The 25100-nt window shown below is 33.5% G+C and overlaps 1 long non-coding RNA gene across 2 annotated transcripts in view; it reads right to left on the reverse strand.

The window, feature by feature from the left end:
• Positions 1-1474: 1474 nt before the first annotated feature.
• The window catches only part of LOC120229465, a 128676-nt gene continuing 105050 nt past the window's right edge, over positions 1475-25100 (reverse strand). For both annotated transcript variants that reach the window (XR_005527739.1, XR_005527740.1), the window contains exons 4-6: positions 8742-8830; positions 5357-5441; positions 1475-1591 (exon numbers count right to left, since the gene is read on the reverse strand). This is a non-coding gene — a long non-coding RNA (uncharacterized LOC120229465). The remainder of the gene's footprint in view (positions 1592-5356; positions 5442-8741; positions 8831-25100) is intronic.

Consider the following 25100-nt stretch of genomic DNA (forward strand, 5'->3'; position numbering starts at 1 on the left):
TCTCCCAATATGCTTATATTAGCAGATCTATAAAGGAAATTGTAAACAATTATTCACCTAAGAATGCATTATTTTATAGCTTTTAACTCTAATTTTTAAATGATGTAGTTTTAAATTTATAGTAAATGAAATTTTACATTTATAAAAAACTAAATATTTGGTTGATTTGTTATAAATTACCATTCAAAAATAAATTATGGATTGCATTAGGAACTATTGGATTTTAGTTTATAATAGGAAACTGTTATGATTATAATGATATGATAACTACACATTTACAGAGTAATTATTAATATTATCTTTAAAATAATTTTAATTCTTATATACTGGTTTCTGGCATAGGAGTTCCCAGTCTTCCTGAATCCTGATTATTGTTTTTCCTACTAAAACTTTAAAGTAATATTTATATATCATGCATTATATTTTAAAAAAGAAAAACTTTGGGTGCCTGGGTGGCTCAGTCAGGTAAGTGTCTGACTCTTGATTTTGGCTCAGGACATGATCTCATGGTTCATAGATTAAAACCCCATGTCAGGCTCTGAGCCAATAGCATGGAGCCTGCTTGGGATCTCTCTCTCCTCATCTCTCTGCCCTTCCACTCCTCTCTCTCTCTCTCAAAAAAATAAGTAAACATTTAATTAAAAAAAAAAAAGAAAATTTGAAAAGTTAGGCCATATACATAAAGATAACTGGAGAAAGATACTAAGGTAATAAAAGTGAAAGCACACTTAAGTCAGGTATTAAGTCCAGGTATTAAAATTAGGATGCTAAAATGGGAAATATTAAGCATAATATTTATTAAATCAAAGTATTTTGATTACCCTTCTTTCATGTTCTTTCTTTTTGATGTATATCTACTTTAATGCCATGACTATTTTACTAGTAAATATCAGGCAAGATTATAATTTTAGCATTCACTTCACTCACGTCACATTACATGAAAATAGCATCCCAAAATGCCATACTTCAGCAAGGTCTACTTTCTTGGATCAAAATAGATTGTTGTACATTATAAATGATACTCCCTGATGTTTTTGCAATGATTCATGAAACTAAGGGGATGACATTTTAGCTCAAAGATATCCATAAAACACTAATAAAACAGGAAAACAAATTGCAAAGTACTTCTAAATGATGATAAAGCAAGATATTCAAATAATTCTAATCCTTGTCTTCTATTAATGCTATTTGTAATGCTTAAAAAAAATCTACAAATACAATTGAAAATATTTTTGGAGCACCCGGGTGGCTTAGTTGTTTAAGTGTCTGACTTCAGCTCAGGTCATGATCTCTTGGTTCATGAGTTTGAGCACCACATCAGGCTCTCTGCTGTCAACACAGCCTGCTTCAGATCCTCTCTCTCTCTATTTCCCTCCCCACCCTGTCTCTCTCTCTCTCAAAAAAAAAAAAAAAAAAAAACACCCTAAAAGAATAGAATATATTTTTAATAGCTAAACTAATGGGGATTAAGTGTTACAAATCAAATGAAGGCCATGATAAAAAAAAAAAATCACATGGTGATTTTATATCTCTTAGGAAAATGTAACCACTTACAGGCTGTCCCGTCTTCAGGATGATTCAGTGCTTCAACCTAATGTAGAAACAATTATAAAATACAAAGAGTTACATTAATATCCTTTTAAAATTATGATCTATTTTTCTTATAAGAAACTTTAGATGATATTAGAAATTCTGTACTAATTAACTTTTAGCCTAGTTTATCTCTGTTTCTTAGTCTTCATAAAGGAATCTCATGTATTACACAAACATTCATATACATTAGTTGAATTTATTTAGAAACATTTAAAAGTGTAAAATAACCTTTTAAATAATATTCATGTGTTAATTATATTGGTTGATTTGAAAACTAGGCCTCCTGTGTCAAGGGAGCCACCAGTTATTTTTAATCAAGAGCTAAAAATCCAGTTTGACTTAGAAGATTCTAAAATGATTTCGTGAAATGATATTTGGTACATGGTGATTACTGCTTTTATGTCTTCTCTTTAACTTTACATGTTGTTTATCAGCAGAAAGAACACTCATGGTAACAATCTGTTTACAGAAATTTGTTTTAAAAGAATTAGCTTCATTTTGATTTCTCTCCATATTTTAGTAGGAAGGATATTTATATAAATTTTGCTTTTCACATTTATTATAATTCAAAATTACACTAATTTAAGTAATAAAGCATATTCGGAAAAGGCATTTTCTTTGTTATTTTTTATCCTGCAATATATATAATTTGCTTACTGTGGCCAGACCCATATTGCTACAGAAATGAATTATTTTAGAAAAATGCATTAAACTTAACATTTAAGCTCCTTTAATAGTATATATTTTTTCATAACTATTTATGTATCATTAAATGTTATACATAGCTATGTTATACATACCTACATATTTTATTTATATTTATTTATGAGAGTTCTTGTATTTCCACCTTGTCTTTACTGTGATTATTATATTTTTCTCCAAGATATCTAATTTTAACCAAAAATGTAACCTGTCCATGTAAATTTCTTGATATAGCAAATTAAAAGTTTTATCTACAAATAGTGGTAGATGGAAGTACACCAACATAGTATTTAATATGGTCTCAGTTTCTGTGAATTTCATGCTCACTTATTCTCTTCATCTTTTTTGCAAATGGCCACTTTATCATATGTTTTAACTGTAAGAGGCTGAAAAACTTGAAAAGTGACCACCATCAGCATAAAGTGAGGCACTTTAAGCTCCACTGTGCAAAATGAAAGTAAAATATTCACTGCAGAGAACACTTAGAATTCTATTATCTTGTCATTTATATCTAAAGGCACTTTGATTTCTGGATTACGTTAAACAAAGGAAATTTGGAATGGATTCTCTTTAAAATTTTGCGAATTTGAAATCCTGAGGCTTGAAGACCATTGAATACTTTCAGCCATTTTCCAGACAAACCACAGATAGAGGATAAACTGTGATGTCATTAGCTATGCATGTCAAGATATGTGAACATTTAAAAAAAAAAAAGAAGAAGAAGAAGAAGAAGAAGCTGATTTTGTGACTTATATTGTAGCCACCAAGGACGTGGGTTAACACACTGCAACTGACTTCCTAATTCTGGAAAACTGTGCAGATATGTTTCCGGCTTTGAATTTGGAATTTCCTCTTGAAGTCAAAACTAGGTTTATGCTGTCTGGAAAGGTCAGGAAAATATAGGTGGTGATTATAGAAACAGTATCTCTGGGCTCACTCCTACATTCCTCTAATACTCCAGATGTGATCTGATCTATAATTGAATCTCACAGGGTGAAATGTTTACCCTCAAGTCTCATCCAGTCCTGATGGATTCTGGGCCCAGATATAGGACAAAAGACTGTCATAAAAATAATAGCATTGTTTTCAGGGCTTAGTGCTGGAAGAGACTTAAGAGGTCATTTGGTACAATTCCTCTTATTTTAAATGTGGGAAACTGAGCTCTAGAGATATTGCAAATTAACACTCTTAATACGATAGTATTTTCTTCAGTAAAAGTCCTGTTGATAGTAACAAAATTATGCAAAATCATGAATCATCCAGATCAACACACATGTGGTTTGACCTGTGAAGTATTTTTCATCATCATCACATTTATTATTACAAAAGTGATCATTATTCCAAAATATTTCTTCCTCACATGCAGCTTATCACTAATTTTTCCATTCTTCACTCAATAACTATATAATCTTATAAAACTAATTTACAAGCTATTTTAATGACTTCTTGAAGTAAAAAATATTGTTCAAACATAACAACAAACAAACATTGGATTCCTTTCTGCATTATGAAACATACAGGCAGGAAGGATGCTAATATTTATTTTAACATTAAAAATAACTGATTTCCACATTCAATGCACCTTCTCATTGGCATTCCCATGAGGGCACAATCCCCTCCTTTTCTGTGTAAATCTGATTAACGAGCTGCTCCCACTGTCATTTTGCACACAAAACTTCTATTCCATTTCGACAACAATCCTATTTACACAGGACCTCAGGGTTGAACATTGAAAGTACCTAACCATTACTGAATATTGAATCATTTCTCTCCACATAAAATTGCAAATGTGGTCTGAGAGCCAATTTCCAGATTACCTTGGTTGAGTAGTACTAATTACTTCTAAACCGAGGGTGCAGCCACGGTCTGCCAAACCAATGCTGGATTTTTCCAATGTCAGATGAGCTCTGCCCATCAAGTGATCATCTCCTGTAGAATGCTGTAAGGTCACTCATGCTTACATTAATGATTTCCTATGAAAATAATGCTAATCACAAATAGTCAAAATAGTAATGTGTACATTGCATTTGAATGCCTACCCTGTTGCAGGCCCTGTATGCTGTATCTATGATCTCATTTCATTCATTTCTGAAAATGATCTTATGTGTCATTTATTATTATTATTGACATTTTATAAATAAGAAACCTGAGTTCCAGAGCCAAAGTCACACAGCAGACAAGTACAAGAACTGATGGCTACTTTATATTAAAGCCCTCGTTGACTTCTTCCCACTATACCACCATTTCTATGCCTTCCTAAAACAACCAGCAAAGATGAGTGAGGCCTGAGGAGAACATCAGTTTGGGCATTGGTAGAATTCGGTGCTATTCTTGTTTCTACCACTAATTGAAATGTGACCTTAAATCAGTACTTGTGTGTCATTTCCTTCATCTGTAAAATTAGGTGGTAGAACTAGTTTTAGCCTTCTGTTATTTTATGTAATCTCAAAGACGGTTCTTTTTTTTTTTTTTGAGAAAGAAAATTGAAAAAAAATTGTTCACAGTTACAATACCATTGAACAATATTTCTCTGGTATTTCCCAGGTTCTCATCTGATTTCATGGCTTCAATCACAGAGCAGAATCCTTGTTGATATACAAAGAAGGCCATATTCTGACCAGATCAGTGAAGCACGGAGAAAGATATGAAATTGACTTAACGTGGGTCAGACTCTTACAAAGTTTGAATTTAGCATCATGCATTTATTATGCTGCGTATGTAAAAAATTAAATGAATGATGTGAAGCAAGGTGGGAATACAGTACAAGCATAAAGGATATTTATAGTATGTGTGATGAAGCATAAAAATACACTTATCTCCCTCAAAAAGTGAAATGTTGGATATATTCATATGAAACACCTTAGGCTATATCAAGAACACTATACTTAAATACCTAAATGCATTTACATACTATTCATGTAAATATATTGGCCTAACCATAGCAGCTCTAGGGATTCATGATAAGCTGTGAAAATTGTCTATAAAAGATAACTGAATGACCCTTTAAAATAGAATAAAAATTAATTATAGTACACCAGCAATTTTAGACACATATACATACCATTTTGAAAATCTGTGCTTTTGAAATGTTAGCCGTTCCTTATGTAGTTCTCATAGTGATGCATCCATATCACATATACAGTTTCCTAAACATATTGTATTTTTCTTAGAACATCAAACATTATGTCCTATGTCAATTTTGTAATATTTTGAAAGAACAAAATATGGTATAGTAAGCTGACATATTTTCCTTCGTTGAAATATTCTTTTGTGTGTAAACTCCTTACAGATTTTTCTCACCATTTTCTCCTTTTCTAAAGTTGACAAAAATGTAAATGATGGTAAAGTGAAAAGAATTATCATTTCTTTTAGCAGTTATTACTCTTTGTTTTCCTATTGCTATTGCATAAATATTGTCATAATTCTACAAGTTTTATATTAGAAATAATAATAAATAATTCCTTCACATAATTTGTGAGCACCTTCTTGGAATATCTGACTTTCACACACACTAAAACACGTCACTTAAGGTGATTTTGAGATAGTAGGAATTTTGCCAAAAAAAGAGTGCTGTTTAATTTCACTCATTAATGCATTCAATGTGTATTTACTGAACTCCTACTGTATGCCAGCCACTATGCAAGTTGCTGCATCTATACTGCAAAAATACAGTTTGATGCCTACATGAAGCTTCCAAGCATGATATAAAAGACCAATAAACACATCAATGGAGAGAACAAATAATCACGAATTGTGAAAACTTCCACAGAGGAAATTGAGGAGATGGAGATTAACTGAAGAAGGCCAATTTAGACAAGGTGAAATGGGGCTGTTACTGAGATCCTGAAAGACAAAAATGAAACAAAGGCTTGATGAAGTGTTCTAAGCAAAGGCACTGTAAAGTGCATAGACACCTATACATATCAAAATATTTTAGTAATATATTCTTCAATTTGTCCTTCAGTTTCATTAATTAGCATGATTCTCAGGAAATCTCAGCTCTCCTGCACGAAGATTTGCTGAAGAGAGAAACTTTTTTGAAAAGTTGTAGTAATTTGGAAAAATAAAGAAATCCCTTCTAAGAAACAGATTTAAGAGTGAAAGCTGAAGTAGTTAATGTTTAAAATAGTATTCTTTACTAGATATTATCTTTCTAAGAACTTCTAAGAACATCTCAGAGCGATGATCTGTGTTTGGATCTTCTGTTTACAATAGTCTATGATAAAGATGAACATGTTTTTATAGGATATAATTCATCTTGATAATTTTTTTGTCCTTAGAGTAATAACTACTTCTTGTTTATGTTTCCTTATTCACAATGAATGCATTTGATTACCAAAATATACACATTATTTGAGGAAGACAGAAACAAATGAAAATTGTTTGTCAAAAACATCTAAAAATATTTTCATGTGAACTTATCATTTCAGAAAAAAATTACATGGACTATCTCAAAGATTAATTTAATAAGTATTCTGTCATCTTATTATACATAGGTGCTAGTTAGAGAGCATTTTATTTTGCTTTGAAATATTTACACTGCAGCACCAAGAAATTAGTTAAAAAATGCCTTATAAAATTATTATAGATGTTTTATGAAAATTAATTTAAATACATTTTACATAGAAATTCATGATAATAATGGCATATTTATATATCACCACAATAAATTAAAGAAAAGTAAGGGAAAATCTATTATATTCATTTTGTGTACAAAATGTAAGGGTTTGTCTTTTTTTATGACTATTTTGAAATTTTTTTAGGTCCAAATGTTCTTTTTTATTAAGTTTATTTATTTTGAGAGAGAGAAAAAGAGAGAGCCAGGAAAGGGCAGAGAGAGAGGGAGAGAGAAAATCCCAAGCAGGCTCTGCACTGTCAGCACAGAGTCTGATGTGGTGCTCAAACCCACAAACCGTGAGAGCATGACCTGAGTTGAAATCAAGAGTCAAGACACTTAACCGACTGAGCCACCCAAGCATCCATAGGTCCAAAGGTTCTTAATTGACTGATATAAAGTGACAACAATTGAATATAAAATTGAATAAATTCACAAACGGTGCATATTTTTAAATTTTTATTTATTTATTTATTTATTTATTTTTATTTTTTACTTTTGAAAGACAGAGTGCACACATGTATGAGCAGGGAGGGGCAGAGGTGGTGGGGCTGTGGTGGGGGGAGGGAGAATCCCAAGCAGGCTCTACACTGTAAGTGCAGAGCCCAAAGCAGGGCTCATCCGATCAACTGTGAAATCATGACTTGAGCTGAAATCAAGAGTTGGAAGCTTTACTGACAGAGCTACTCAGGTGTCCTATACAAACTATACATTTTTAATCAGATGATAACGCTCCTTGATTTTGAATAAAACTTTTAAACTTTTAGATTTATTATAAATAAAACTAGTAAGTTTTATAAAGCTTTAGCCTAGTACAGTACTTGGAACAGGCATCATTCAGTCTTCGCATTATTTCTGACAATTCTAATTCTAATTTAAGCACAACTCTAAGACACAGATATCAATTACATGTAATTTTTCAATTAATTTTGAAAAAAATTAGAGTTTAATATGGAACTAACACATCTCTTATGAGATAAAAGTAACAGAATTCAAATCCATTTTGAAAAAGGTAGATTCTAGAGCCAGCATTTTGCAAAATTTGGAGATATCAAGAAATTTGCAGTAAGCTCATAAAATAAGATGTGTAATAATCTAATATTGAGATTAAAGCTTTCTTCAAAGTGAAAGCTAAATTCTGGTCTCATGTTAAGGGTTATAAAATAAAAGCTTATCCAAAGAATTAATAGATACCAAGTAAGAATCATAAACATCTTTTCCATTTTTACATAAGAAGGAATAATTTTAAGAAAGAGGGAGGTGCGCCTGGGTGGCTCAGCCGGTTAAGTGTTTGACTTTGGCTCAGGTCACAGTCTTGTGGTTTGTGAGTTCAAACCCTGCAACAGACTCTGTGCTGACAGCTCAGAACCTGGAACCTGCTACCAATACTGTGTCTCCCTCTCTTTCTGCTCCTCCCCTGCTTGCACTCTGTCTCTGTCTCTCAAAAATAAATAAAACATTAAAAAATATTTTTTAAAGAAAGTAGGAATACATAATTCAGAAACATTTTATACATATATTACACAGATGAGGTAAATTGCAAATTATGTTCCAATTTCAGTTAGGGTTTGCTTGTTGAGGTTTCAAGCCAGTTAGAAATATTTCCACTTGTATATACAACAAATGATGTCATTAAACATACTTCATTAAATCTTGTGTGAAAGATAAAATAAAATAGATATTTATGTGCAGACAGTGATTCAGGAAAACATGAAGATGTATTAATCTGGAATCCACCTGGCAGAGTTAGGGGGCTTTCTGTGGTTTCATATTTCCTTATGAAAATCTTCTGGTGCTGATCACATTTTATTGTAATTATTGGTTCACATACCTTCTTTCTCCGAAGAGCTCCATGAGTACACAGCAATCCTCTCCAAATTCCCTGTTATCTCTCCTGAATCTTTGGTAGGTACTCTGTAACTGTCGGGGGGGGGAAAGGGATAAATGAATGAATGAGAAAAGAGAATGGCGAGAGAAATGAAATTAAAATCAGTAAAGCATAAGATGAGAAATAGAGGAGAAAACAGTCTTTCTACTCCATCCTACTTAGAAAGTCATGGAGAAATGGGGAATGTTGAATGATAAATTTAGAATCTATACATTTTTGGTGCTCCAAAATTTATTAAAAATTTGGCTTATTTTGGTAGGAGGGCAGAAAGGGGGGTTGCTAAACTATGATCTCCTTCAAGAAAGTTTATATTCACACAAGGATATACACCATAGTTTCTTCACATCTTTACACTCTTGCCTTCTATCATATCTTCATGGCATCTATCATTAGGATCTGATTCCATTTTCATTGACGGATGTTTATAGTTCTGTTGGGATGCCTCATCGTTCTGGAGACATTTAATCTCATAGGCTTTCTTATTTCAATAGTTGTCCTTTAAGCAACAAAGATGGTCTGCATGCAAGGATGCTGTTTCCACTAAAATGTCATCTTAGACAGTATAGAAGGGTAAAAATAGAAACAATTTTGGAAACTAACACTATATGAGTAGCCATCTGCTTCTCAGAAAGATACGGATGTGTTTTCTTATTTCTTTCCTTTAACCAATCCAAAAGATTTTCTTCCTAAAATCTATGATGATACTTCTCCAAATAAAATTTCTGAGATTTCTGACCAAATTTATTAACTTGTGAACACCCTGGATGAACTTTAAATAACCCATCAAATATTGCTGATGGATAGATACTACATAGGATAATCCAGCAGCCATATGGAGACCCGATGGACAATCAAGCTACCATTTTCCAGGTTGAGAAAGCAATCAAAATGAGGAAAATGGGAAGAGTACCACACCAGATGGCACTCCAGCTGAACTAGACAAGTGTGGGTACACAGCAAATAGTGAATACTTTCACCACTTGTTCAAAACCATATGGACACAGAAAGATAGATGTAGTTATTTGAGGGACACCTATTTCTTAAGAGGAAAAAGAGAGGATAAACTAGGGTACTAAAAGCTACTACTGTGTTAACTGACAGGAAGTTGCTGACTTAAATTCTGTGTTATCTAAAATAATTTACTCTGGGATATTATAATCATCACATTGTCCTAGAACTTCAAAAAGTAACATTTATGAAATAATAGAATAAGAATAGTTTAGAGAATATGTTGAAATACACTGAATTAATTTCAGCTGAATTTTTTTTCAGATAATAGTTAATAAAAATGCAAACACTCCAAATCTTAGGTGTTACTTATTATTTCTTTATGATATAAATCCCACAGCTTGGTAATATTTGAGGTCATAGTTCTTAAAAAATTAAATTTAAATAGAATACAGTAACCTAAAACAAACAAAAAAAAGGCCTAATGTTTAGAATTTATTTAGGGTGTAATACTAGGTTATATACACTCCTGTCCTAGAAAAATATTTAATATAATAGAAGTCAATAGTGAGGCTTTTTTTTTTCTTCCTTTTTGTAAAATATAGCAGATGATATACTTGCTACTTATCACAGAAGGTCTTGGGCAATCTCAGACAAAGCAAGAGACTATATCATTGCATGGTTTTGACCTCTGAAACATGTGTCAATGCCAAGTTCACTAATTGTGCACCCAGCATAAATATCAGAAAGCTCAGCCCCCCCCCAAAAAAAAATCCCAAATCCTGAAGTATGAAATAAAGGGATCCATAAAGAGAAGATATATGATTTGATTTTATTTTATGTTAGTTACTGTTTCCCCATAAGAATTTTATTATGAAGCTGCTTGGAATGTTTACTATAAATGATATGTAAATACAGATAACTCCAATGATAACTGAACCAATGAAACTGTTTAAACTCATGCTGACTTTTGCAGAATATTTTAGCATGCAACGCTATACTTATCTCATCTACATTGGTGTAGAATACAAGCCAAGAAAACAGATAGGAGGCTTCTAAAGGTAATTTTAGAGATAGTATCTTAGAAACTTGAATAAATGGTAGTTCAAATGCTATGCAAACAACTAAAGTTCCACATTTAAGTTTGTAGGTAAGAGAGAAGTCAGAAATATGTTCTCCCACAAACATAATTGCCAACATTCTTAAAACCCATGCTCCCAAACTGACTGTAAGTAAACATTTCAAATGCCATAGTCATAAAATTTACTAATTTATTTTTAAACTGAGGCTACCTCAATTTTAATGACATTATTATTATTATTATTATTATTATATCAAAAATGGAGCATTTTCTGTGTATCACACATTGTGCTTAGTTTGAATGAACTATCTTATTGAATTCTCACAAGCACCCTGTGAGATAGACATTTTTTTCCCATTTTATGGGTAGAAAATGGGCACAGATAGGTTAAGCAATTTGCCCAAGACAAAACATTAGCAATGTCAGAGCGGGCTTTAAAAAAAGCAATACATGGGATTCCCCGGGGTAGGGGTGAGGGGGGAAGGCTCAGTCGATTGATTGTGGGACTCTCGATTGTGGCTCAGGTCGTGATCTCACGGTTCATGAGATGGAGCCTCAGGTTGGTCTCTGTGCTAAGAGCACAGAGCCTGCTTGGGGTTCTCTTTTTCTCTTTCTCTTTGTCCCTCCCCTGCTCACACTCTCTCTCTTTTTCAAAATAAATAAACTTAAATAAAAAATAAAGCAATATGACTGAAAAGTCATTTATTTTTTTTAAGTTTATTAATTTATTTTGAGAGAGAGAGAGAAGGAGAGAATCCCAAGCAGGCTCCATTTTGTCAGCTCAATCTCATAAACTGGGAGATCATGACATGGGCGGAAATCAAGAGACACTTAACCAACCCAGCCACCCAGGCGCCCCTGAAAAGCTGTTTCTACTTAATCATCATGTTATGCCTCTTGCCTTGGAATAATCTACCTAAAACATTCTGTGCTCCTTATTTTTAATATTCATTCATTTATTTATTTATTCATTCATTTTTTGTTGAAGTGTATTTGGTATACAATATTACATGAGTTTCAGGTGTACAACATAGTGATTCAACATTTATGCACATTGAGAAGTGATCACCAGGAGAAATCTAGTTACTATCTGTCATCTTACAAAGTTGTTACATATTATTAACTATATTCTCTATACTGTACATTGTACCCCTTTTTAAAATAACTGGTGGTTATTAAATGCCTTTTTTTTTTTAATAACTGGAGGTTTTACCTTTTTATCCCTTTCCCCTATTTTATCCATCTTCTCATGTTGTTCCCTCTAGAAACCATCAGTTTGTTCTCTGTATTTATGAGTTTGTTGCTGTTTTGTTTAATTTTTTAGATTCCACATATAAGTAAAATCATATGATATTTTCCTTTCCTTGACTGACTTATTTCATTTAGCATCATACCCTCAAGGTCCATCCATGTTGTCATAAATTTATTATTTTTAGAAATAAAGAAAGCTTACAACACTTAAAATTTTATCTCTGTTTCATAAGCAACATTAAGATTTAGTTGCTTCTAGATGAAATTTGATATGTCTGATTTTTTCCCTAGGGTTTGGTAAAAATTAATATTTTTTTATTCAAGAATATTTCAAGAATTCTTGATATATGTAAATCATTTTCCCAATTCAATAAAATTAATCTTAGTATTATTTTTACTTATAAACTGATCAATACACTCCTAAGGTATTTTATCCTTCATATATATATAGTCCTTCTTTGTAGGGAAAATATTGATAATGCCTAGATCTATATGAATAAAATATATGAATAACTCATAAGATTGTGAAATCTTACTTCAAGCAGGATGTCAGTTGATGTCATGAGAATTAACCAAAATACTGGCAATCATGAATATATAAAAATTAACACTTGACTGCTCTATGTTTAAATGGGCAATATCACTTATTCAAATAGTAACTCTTTTCTTTCAGCTGAACAGCTAAGTTTCAGCTATGAATGAAAAAGGCAGAAATAGATGGGATTTGGTAAAATTAATATTTTTTTTGCTAGTGAGATATTATTGCACTGATGAACTGAAAAATCAATTTATAAACTACACCATGAAGGAGTATACTTTTTTTATTTATCAAATCTATCTTAAGTTGAAAAATTGAAAAAAGGAAACCACTTATGTCATATCTAAATATTTTATATGGAGATGTCAGAAGTCTGTTATACTCACTCGACTTCTCGACTTGTGACTGTGTATACATCTGCAGTTGCCATTCATGAAAGCAATTAAGGCACAGGTGTTAGACTACAATTCATTTGCAGCAAGTAAAGGACGTGTCTGTGTGCTTGCGTGCTCTCTCTCAGGTTCTCTTCCTCTCTCTGTCTCTCTCCCTTCTTTCTTCCCTCCTTCCCTCCCTCCCTCTCTCTCCCTGTCTTCTTTCAAGCTTCCACTATGCATGGAAAACTATTTCCCAAGATCACATAGGGGAGAAAATTCTTAACATGTTCTGTATTTATTGTAAGTAAAAGTACAATTTCCCTACCCTCTGAAAGCTAAAGACTGCTTTCTTGTGACCAATTTTTCTTTAACTCCTCTATTGTAAGGTATAAAATTAGCCTGTTGGTGACATAAATAACATGCTCTAAATTATTCTTAACACCTATTTTCTTTATGATTAACAAATAAATGTCTTTGTGGTGTTTGCTATGTCAGGTGGTATATAAATGCTGAATACTTGCTGTTTATACTACTTATAAAGAACATGAATACACACAGCCAACATCTGCTGGCTTCATGGAAAACTCTGAACCATATATTCACGTTTTGAAGGATTCTTAAATTTTCATAACTTCTTATTTCCCAGCTTCAGTAATGAAAATTCAATAACTATTTCAGATATCTAGTTTAAAAAAATTTCCCTCATTCTACTATAATGTTGATTTTAAATAAATGACCAATAACTTCTAATAATGGAACTTATTTTTTCAAAACAAAAAGAAAACACAATTTTGGTATTTTTAAACAACTTACAGATTTTAAAATTATGTGTATGTACATATGTATTTTTTAAATTTTTGGTAAGAACGCTTAGCATGAAACCTACACAGATTTATAAATGTGAAATACAATACTGTTCATTTTCTGCCCAATGTTGTAAAGCAGATTGCTAGAATTTATCTTACATAACTGAAACTTTATAGTCATTGAATAATAACTCCTCATTTCTCCCTATCCCCATTTCCTGGAAACCACCATTCTACTCTCTACTTCTGTGAGTTCCACTATTTTAGATAATTCATGTAAGTGGAATCATGTCAGTGGAATCATGCAGTACTTGAATGACTGCCTGGCTCATGTTGCTTAACATAATATGTTGTTAGATATTGCAAGAGTTGCCTCTGTTTAAAGACTAAATAATATTCCATTATATATATACATATATATGCATATATATATACACAATATTCCATTTTATATATCACATTTCCTTTATCCACCCATCCATCCATGGAAATTTAGGGTTTTTTTCCTACATGCTGGCTATTGTGAATATTGCTGGAATAAGCACGGATGTGTTAATTGCTCTTTGAGATCCTGATTTCAATTCTTTTGAAATATCCAGAAGTGGGATTTCTGGGTCCTATGGTAGTTCTATTTTTAATTTAATTAAATTTTGAGGAACCTCCATACTGTTTTCCATAGCAGCTGCAGCAGCTTGGATTCCCACTAGTAGGGCACTAGTAGGGCACTAGTAGGACCAACATTATCAACAGTCCTCTTTTGTTTTTTTCTGGTTTTGTTTTTGGATAAAGTCATTCTAACAGGTGAGTGGTGGTTTTGATTTGTATTTCCCTGATGATTACTGATGTTGAACATCTTTTCATACCCCTGTTGGCTATCTATACGTCTTTGTTGGAGAATTGGTTTTTCATGTCCCCAACTCTTTTTTAAAAAATTAAGTCATTAGATTTTTTTGGCTATGAAATTGTAGGCATTTACTATATATTTTAGAAATTAATCACTTATCAGATGTATGGTTTACGGATATTTTCTTCCATTCCATAGGTTGCTTGTTTATTCTATTGATTGTTCCCTAAAGTACACACACACACATATATACATAATCAAAAATTTTAGCACTAATAAATTTAGTATGGTTGCAAGATACAAAATCATAAAAATACCAGTTGCATTTTGGGGCACCTGGGTGGCTTAGTAGGTTAAGCGTCCGACTTCAGCTCAGGTCATGATCTCGCAGTTTGTGGGTTTGAACCCCTCTTTGGGCTCTGTGCTGACAGCTCAGAGCCTGGAGCCTGCTTAGGATTCTGGGTCTCCTTCTCTCTCTGCGCCTTCCCTTCTCACATTCTGTCTCTTTGTGTCTCTCAAAAATAAACATTAAAAATATTTTTAAAAAACCAGTTGTGTTTCTATACTCTAACAATAAACTACCTGTAAATTATATTATGGGAAACAGTCCCTTTATGATAGCATAAAAAATAAAATACTTAAGAATAAAGTTAACCAAGGAGATCAAAGACATGTACACTGAAAACTATAAACATAGATGAAAGAAATTAAAGGATGGAACCATGAACAAATGGAAAAAAATATCCCATGTCCATGAATTGCAAGGCTTAATATTGTTAAAATGTTCACACTACCCAAAGCTATCTGTAGATTTCAGTGCAATCTACAAGTTCATGGTTGTTTAACATGTTTACCACCCTCTAAGTCACTTATCAAAATCCAAATGGCATTTTTTTACAGATGTAGAGAAAACAATTATAAAATTCCTAAGGAACCATAAAGGACCAAAATAAACAAAACAATCTGGAGAATGATTAACAAAGCCAGAGGCATCATACTTTCTACTTTCAAAATATATTATAAAGCTACAGAATGGTACTGGCATATTAAAACAGTATGGTACTCGTATAAAGACAGACATATGGACCAAAGATACAGAATAGAGAGCTCAGAAATAAATCCACATGTATACAGTTAACTAATATTTGACAAGGGTACTAAGAGCACATAATGGAAAAGGATAGTCTTTAATAATGGTGCTGGGAAAAAATGGTTATTCATATCCACAAGAAGGAAATTTTATCCTTACCTTATACTATATACACATACTTACATATATATACACACATATATTTTTTAAAAACCTTTTTTAAATTTTATTTTTGAAAGAGAGAGAGAGAGAGAGAGAGAGAGAGCACACTAGTGGGGGAGGGGCAAAAGAAGAGAGGGAGACACAGACTCTGAAGCAAGCTCCAGGCTCTGAGCTGTCAGCACAGAGCCCGATGTGGGGCTTGAATCCACGAACCCTGAGATCATAACCTGAGCTGAAGCCAGACGCTTAACTGACTGAGCCACCCAGGTGCTCCCACACATATATATTCTTAACATATGTTTATATATTCCTAATATATTTTTAAACATAATTTAACCTAGAATTATAGAACATCAGTACTGTATTATTCATGCCTGAAGTTTGGCAAGCATTTAAAATAATATAAAATAAAATTATATTCTCAAATATTTTAAAAGTGCATGACTAATATTGCTAGAATTGGGAAAATAGATCTTTTCAGTTATTCTATAATCAAATAAAATAGCTACTTTTTTTTGTTAACCTGGAGTAACTACAGATATTAATATATAGTATGTGATATTAGTAATTAGCAGCCTAGTCATAACAACCAGATCACTTTTCCTATTAATATAATTCAAATATTTCCCCACATTCTGAGTTAAGCATATTTAAAGCATTTAGTCATGTACAAATATAAGTCATACAATATCATTATATTGGTAAAGAAATGTGTATTTCTTGGAAATTTCAAGTGGAATTGCACCAAATTAGAAAGAATTATGAATGTTTTGGTTTGTGACAATGAGGTTTGTATTTTCACTTACTTCAGAACTGAGAAATCCTGGAAAAAATGTGAAGTTTTATGAGTTGGGCTTCTAGTCTAGAGACTCTTGCTAAGGAGATTATATTCATGACTGTATTGCAAGGATAACTTATGACACAAGCTCCTTCAAAACTATGTTTATATAGATCCTGGAATATTGTTCATCTGGAGTTGAAAGTTAACTTTCAACATGTATGATTAATTCTTAATCCTACAAATACATGAGGCTTCTGGCTAACTCATAAAAGCTTTAAGAAACTGATGGAACAGTTTTAGGACCAAGAATGGAGTATGCTTTATTCATCTCTCTAGTCCATCCTTCTATCCTCAAGTTCATGGTTGTTTAACATGTTTACCACCCTAAGTCACTTATGTGTTGAAATAGTCACAGAAGCAAAGCTGAATCTCTGGAATGCTCACTTGATACCAATACTTATAGGTGCATTATTTCATTCATTCAACAAGTTCTTATTGAGAACCATTCCCTGTTCTAGGAACTTTGGACCCAACCACATACAAAGTTCATGCAGGCTTTAATGTGGACAATAAATAATAAGCACATCGTAGTAACTCCTTTACTACTATAAAAAATAAAGTAGAGGAAGGAGATAGAAAGTATAGATTAAGGAGTGCTACATGACATTTGATCAGAGAACTGACTGAAATGAGAGAATAAACCACTTGACTTTCTGGGGATAAGTGTTCCAGAAAGAAAACGAGGAAGTGCAAAAGCTCTTAGATAGAAACATGCTTCAAGAATTTGATGCATCAGGTATTTTATTTTTCCACCCTATGTCTTGGTACTTGCTTTTTACCTTCCCTAGAATTCTCTCCCCTTCCACACCTCCTATTATTCATCCTTAAGACTCAGCATCTTCCCCACCATACATTCATGAGGCCCCCATACTGGCCCAAATGCTTTCCTTCACTGCTTCCATAGCATTTACACAAACCTCTAGCTAATTATTTTTCAAACATTGCCTTTTTCTCCTTATATATTTATCTTCCCTACTTGACCATTAGTGCCTCAAAGGCAGGAACTTTCTCTAATGAATTTTGATTGTCCCAGGGCCTAGTACTGTGCTCAGGATATCACAGAACTCAGTGAAGAGAGATGGAAATATCTGGTTATAAAATAATTTTACATAACCTGTTTTCCTTTCCTCAGATTATAATTGGAAAATCTTGATTTAAGTCACATCCTCAGGCAAAAACATATAACTAGGTCCATTTTGGGGAAATGCCATTACAAAAGGTTCCTAATCTTAAAAATCAGCCCTTTTCTGAGAATATGATTTATAAACATTTTGAAAAGACCTTACACAAATTTAAATAACTTTTGTAAATAAAACAATATATTAAAGACTATTTGTTTTATATCAATAGACAGCAAATGACACTAAGTATATATATATTTATATTACATAAATGGCCTAAGTATATATATATTTTCTTGAACAAAGGGAAGCATAAATATAAAGTTTTAAAGAAGAATCAAAAGACTAGGGCTATTCCAGGTTGAATTCTTGCTTCATCGGATTTTCATAATTAGAGCAATTATCAAAGTAAGAAATAATTTATTTGGAACTGGTACTTATATTATTTAGTGTAATAATAAGAAAACATGTTAAGAATGTTAAGATTATTACAAAGATAAATCAGTGGCATACAGTTACAATTTCTCATTCTGACTTCCTAGACATAGTTAAAATTAAATGTATGGTTGAATTTTGTGATTCATGCATTTCTCATAAAGGTATTTCATTTGCATTTTAAAAAAGTTTGAAACATTATTTTGTTATCCTAATTGTTTCATTTCCTCTGGATATAAAACACATCTGGTCGAATCATTTTGACAAAGTAGTATCTGGTAGGCCCAGAATCAAACCCAATCATATGGTCATTGAACAAATGGCCACTGTATTTCCTGTATTTGTTGCTAGGTTATTCTCCAGTGTAGTTGCTCTTTTCTCATTTGGCAGTGTCCTGTCAGCTCTCAATTAACTGCACATTTTTGCCCTGTATATACTGAATACTGCTGCCTCTCAGCTTTTTTTCATCCTGAACAGCGTTTACCTCACCTCTTCATTCCATTCTATCTGATGGGCATTTTCCTCCAGTTCTTTGAACTTTATCTGAAATTATGTGAGTGTTTACTCTTCTAGGCACTTTGATATGAACTGAGGATGCCCACTAACGAAAAACAAACAAACAAACAAACAAACATGGCTTAACCCGCCAACAGGCTAAAGATCTAGGGATAGTGGGCAATACCAGAGTGGGGAAAAGTACACAAATGTATAATGTCAATACAACAAAAAAAACATCATGGGAAACCTCTATATAAAGCTAGGTAGACTCAGAGAAAGATGTTCAACTCTCCTTGTAAGGTTCTTGGAGAAATTACCACTTGAGCTGAATCTGGACTGAAAATAGCACTTAGGCATAGAGATCATTTAAAGGAGAAGAAAAGGCATGTGTAAAGATACAGCAAAGTGAAAAAGAATGTGAATAATTAGAGGATCATATGACCAGAAATAGAAGTCTTTAAATCTTGAGTGTAAGGAGTATCTCTGGAAGGAAACTCATTTGAAGCAATGCTTCATTTTAATCTCTGTTAATCCCATATCTGGGTGAATAGGCATGCAATGAACATTTTTTTAATTTGACAAAATGAAGATTAAATTGGCAAATGTTTGACAAACTCAAGGCTGTGCACTGTTAAAAATAAGAGACTCTGGAAAGCAAACTGGTGCAGCCACTCTGGAGAACATTGTGGGTATTCCTCAAAACAAAACAAAACAAAACAAAACAAAAAACTATAACTACCCTATGACCCAGCAATAGCACTGCTAGGAATTTACCCAAGGGATATAGGAGTGCTGATGCATAGGGGCACATGTACCCCGATGTTTATAGCAGCACTCTCAACAATAGCCAAATAATGGAAGAGCTGAAATGTCCATCAACTGACGAATGGATAAAGAAGATGTATATAAATTCAATGGAATACTACTTGGCAATGAAAAAGAATGAAATCTGGCCATTTGCAGCAACATGGATGGAACTGAAGGGTATTATGCTAAGTGAAATAAAGTCAGTCAGAGAAAGACAGATACCATATGTTTTCACTAATATGTGGATCTTGAGAAACTTAACAGAAGACCATGGGGGAAGGGAAGGGGAAAAAAGTTACAGAGAGGGAGGGAGGCAAACCATAAGAGATTCTTAAATACTGAGAACAAACTGAGGGTTGAATGGGGGTGAGGGAGAAGGGAAAATGGGTGGTGGGCATGGAGGAGGGCACTTGTTGGATGAGCACTGGGTGTTTGTATGGAAACCAATTTGACAGTAAATTATATTTAAAAAAACAAACAAGAAACTCAGTATTAAAGGATATACCAAAAGGACAGGAGACCCTTGAAATTTTCAACTTTTAAAATCTAAGTTTCCAAGTATGCAAACATACATAGAAATACTGATAAAATGTTAGCCTATTTCAGTGGAGAAGCCCCTTTTCAACTTTGAAGACCATTTTATTTCCATAAAAAAGCTGTGTGTGTGTGTGTGTGTGTGTGTGTTTTAAATGTTTATTTTTGAGAGAGAGAGAGAAAGAGAAAGCATAAGTTGGGGAAGAGCAGAGAGAGGGAGACAGAAGATCTGAAGCAGGCTCTGTGCTGACAGCAGAGAGCCTGGTGTGGAATTTGAACCCACAAACTGTGAGATCATGACCTGAGCTGAAATTGTATGCTCAATGGACTGCCACCTGGGCGCCCCAATGTGTTTTAACCATACCAAGAGAAATGCTTCATATACAGAGATGGTTAGAGAACAACAGACAGCATTGATGCCCAGTGAGCGACTAGACTCACATTCTACCTATGTGGTTCTCTCCAAATTACCAGAGTTAAAAAGAAAATAATTCAAATTCTGAGCTTCAAAAATGATCACCGTTTTTAAATGTCATAAACTTTTGGGGTAGTTTGTGAATAGTCAAATTTCAAATGGTAAATAAATGGTAAGGATCTAATATAAATGCCAACTCTCACATTCCCAGAGTCTTCCTAGGTGTTGTTTCTGTTACCTACTTATCAGAATTATTAAGTCTCTCAGTCTTAAGGACTGCTGAAGCATAAAGAAAACTCCTGAATCAGTCAGTTGTCCTTATTTCTGAGCTACCCCTGTCCGTACCTCCATTAAGCTAAATATCCTAAAACTGACTTAATCGCAATACCTAAAAGCAAGTTTGCAGTATGTGAAAGTGCTTTGGGAGAAAAAAAAATGAAGTGCTCTAATATTAGCAGGGCTGCTGAAAGATGAGTGACACATCAAAGAGATTTTAGCAGGTTTTTCCATGATAACTTAAGGGACTCAAAGTCCTCCTAAATCAAATCAGTTCTCTAATATATATACTCTGGCCTAAGCTTCAACAAAGCACTAGGCATAGAAATTTAGTGTTATATTTATTAGCCAACACAAACAACTGAACCTTAATATAGTTAATTTCTTTTTTCTCAAATGGAAACTTACTTCAAGGCCCTATAGAACTATAAGGACTTCGAATAACTGAAACTACTATATCCTACTAGACTATTTTAATAATGCTGTCACCATCATCACCACATAGAAAAGACCAAGAAAGAAAGAATTATAAAATGTGATGAACTAGAATGCCCATTTATGTTTGTTTTTTATTATTGTTTTTAATTACGAGATGATATGCAAATTTAAAACCAATCTATAGAGAATAAAAAGAACACTGATCTTCATCTCAACCGCTTCCCTTCTCCCCTATTTTTTCTTATAGACAATGAATATTAAAAAATACATTTAATTGTGGATGCCTTATCCACTGAAATAATATTGGGCTTCTGGGTTTGATTTCATACTTATCACAGAGTACCAGGATTCCATGCTGCTTCATTACTACCTGCAGAAATGATTTGCCTTTGACCAGTAGGCTAGAATTCAAGTCTTTAGTTTCTCCATAGTCAAACTGGTATGGATTCAAACTAAATGTGGGACTTATCTACTTATACCATTTCTTGGAAGTCTTAGCAGGTTCAGTGACTCTTTAGGAGTGTATATCTTTAACATATACACTTTAGAAGAGATGACTTTTGTTTTGCATCGCAACATATGATGCATTATTAAAAAAAAAAAAACAGTTTTGTTGTAAACTCTTCAAATTTCCAGGCCTGTCTTCTAGGGTTACAAGTGCCAACAGGGGACAGTCAGGTATGGTAAATGTGTGAAATAGGGCTGTGTAGCCCTGGAAAGTACAAGTCCAGTGTAGAGCGAACATCTGTTCTTCAGTTCTAGCCAATCGTCACCATGTGAGAATGGGCCCTATATTGTCAGAGCTTCCAAATTTTCAAGAGAAGCTGAAAACCCAGAGATTCATGTAAAAAACAAATACCCTGGTGTTTAAATACTGGCTTAATTTTTAAAAGATATTATGCAGGACAAATATTTGTGGGTCAAAGTCACTCCATTGGCAGTCAATTTGCAATCTCTGCTACCCATATATAATCACCACTTTGTTCTTTTAATCCACTGATTAATTTATAATTCACATGTTTGAGCATTGATCCAAATATGTCTGGGAGGTGGTCTCAATAATCTGGAGGAACACATTTCCATTTTTGTCAGTCATTTGCCAATGCTCCTCAGCTTCCAGGATAAAAAGCAATTTGTCCCACTTACCCTGGTTGTGGAAACATGGTTTACTTTTCTTTTAAATCCTAACTCATTGAAATATTCATATAAAATCTTAATTGTGTAAATAACCCTTCAAGAAGCTAATGATGGGATACAATGATAAGTTAGGTATGGCTCATAAGAAGTTGCTCTCCAACATGAAGAGAAATATTTTCTTTTTTTTAAAAAAAATTAATGTTTATTTTTTGAGAGACAGACAGACAGAAAGAGAGACAGAGTATGAGCGGGGAGGACACAGAATCCAAAACAGGCTCCAGGCTCAGCTGTCAGCACAGAGCCCAAGATGGGGCTCAAACTCATGAACCATGAAATCATGACCTGAGCCAAAGTCAGATAGATGCTTAATCAAATGAGCCACCCAGGCTCTGGAGAAATAAACATTTTCTGAGGGATTGAACATGTCATTACCTTAACCTAGTGTTTTTCAAACTTTGTTTCATGGAAACTGAAGAGTTTGGAGTTCCTAAGAAGTCACATTACGGAGGTATCTGAAGGCTGTCATTTGAAATGCGGATTTTACTTGAAAACAAAAAGTTTGAGAATATTTGTTCATCAGATTATAGAATTTAAAACTTGACCTGAAGAAGTCTTTTTGCAAAGTTTATTTTATTTATTTTGAGAAAGAGTGAAAGCAGGGGAAGAGCAGAAAGGGAGAGACAGAACTCTAAGCAGGCTCTGTGCTGTAAGTATGGAACCTGCCAAAGGACTCGATCCCACAAACCATGAGATCATGACCTGAGCTGAAATCAAGAGTCTGCTCCTCAACCGACTGAGTCACCCAGGCTTCCCAGGAAAGGGGTCTTATCTTCAGATCAGAGGATTCCTTATGATCCACAGAAGTGTTTCAGAGGATCCATGAGCTACCTGACATGCAAATGGATCCACAAATGGGACTTTTATTATATTCTCAAAGGAGTTTGTAAACCAACATATGGTATTTGCAATAAGCAACTAATATTTAAAAGTATGGATTCTTGGAGTGTCTGGGTGGTTGAGTAAGTTAAGTGTCTGACTTTGGCTCATGTCATGATCTCATTGTCTGTGAGTTTGAACCCCATGTCAGGTTCTGTCGGCTCAGAGCCTGGAGCCTCCCTTGGATTCTGTGTCTCCCTTTCTCTGTGCCACTCCCCTGCTCATGCTCTGTCTCTCTCTCAAAAGTAATTAAACATTTAATTTTTTTAAAAAAATAAATGATAGTATGGATTCTGAAGTTAAAGTGATTCATCTGGCACTAAATACAAACTTTAAGCCTAAGTTTGTTCATCTGCAAAATAGGAATAAAATAGTATCTACCCCATTGTGTTGTAGAGAAGTTTAAATGAGATAAGCAAATATAAAAGACATAGTATATATATAAAGACTATATAAAAGACTATAAAAAGACTATATATAAAAAGACTATATATATATATGTATATATATATGTATATATATATATATAGTCTTATATATAGTATGCACTACATAAATGTCAATTATTCCTATTGTTGTCCTTGTTACTGTTGTTTAACAAACTGAAACACATAGGGAAAGTCACAAGAAATTAATATACTATTTGTAAACAACATGGGGGACCGAATAACTATTTCTCCTTGGATGAGTCAGTGTAGACTTCCAGAAGATAGGCCACTTGATCTGGGTTGAAGATGAATAGGAGTTTTACCAAGAGACAAAGTGGGAGAAAACCTTTCCAAAGTGGGGGCAGGAACTGTATGGGTAAGACACAGAGTATTATTAGAAAGTTCAGTGAGTGGTGAGAAGGTTGTGAAACTTACTTAATAGGAGCCATGAGTGGAAAGGCAGGAAATAAGGTTGGAGTAGTAAACTGGAATTAAAATATTCTGGTGAGTTTGATTTCTAACTAATATGAAGTCAATGAAGATTTTCAATGAGAATATGATCAAATTTTTAAAGGAAGATAATTCGTATGGTGTTGTCCAGGATAAATTCAAGTAAAAATAAAACCTAACATTTGTATGCATTTAATGCATGCCGGGGATTGTTATAAAACAAACAACAATAATTTTCTCAGTGAACCTAAAATGTTCAGATAATCACTTCAGATTATCACTTCATGACATACATGACAAAATTGAAGCTTCAAGTGGTTAGCAATTCAAGAGCACATAACTAATCAATTATGCAGCCGTGCTTTTAATCATTTTGAAAGATTCCAAAGCCCCTTATATTTCCACTGGTCTGTGTGGTTAGGAAATATGATGTGAAACTATTGCCATTCATCTAGATAAGAGGTGATGTAGGACTGATATAAGAAAGTGGCAATGAGGATTGATATTCAGAAGCTATTGCTGATGAAATAAGGAGACACAGACAAAAAATCAATATAAAAGAGGAAACAGAGGGGTGCCTGGGAGGCTAAGTTGGTTATGCATCTGACTTCACTGAGGTCATGATCTCAGTTTGTGAGTGTGAGCCCGGCACTGGGCTCTGTGCTGGCAGCACAGAGCCTGCTTGGGATTCTCTCTCTCTCCCTCTCTCTGCTCCTCCCCCACTTTTCTCTCTCTCTCTCTTTATCTCTTTCCCAAAATAAATAATTAAATTTAAAGAAAGGGGGAAACAGAAAGTATTAGTCAAGGTTAACTTAGAGGTAATGAGATGGGAAAGTATTAACACAACTGGAAACCCTCAAGCCTAAGAATCTAGTAGATGAATGATGATTTT

This window comes from Hyaena hyaena, unplaced genomic scaffold, assembly GCF_003009895.1.
Source record: "Hyaena hyaena isolate Hyena2069 unplaced genomic scaffold, ASM300989v1 scaffold_32, whole genome shotgun sequence".
Classification (NCBI taxonomy): domain Eukaryota; kingdom Metazoa; phylum Chordata; class Mammalia; order Carnivora; family Hyaenidae; genus Hyaena; species Hyaena hyaena.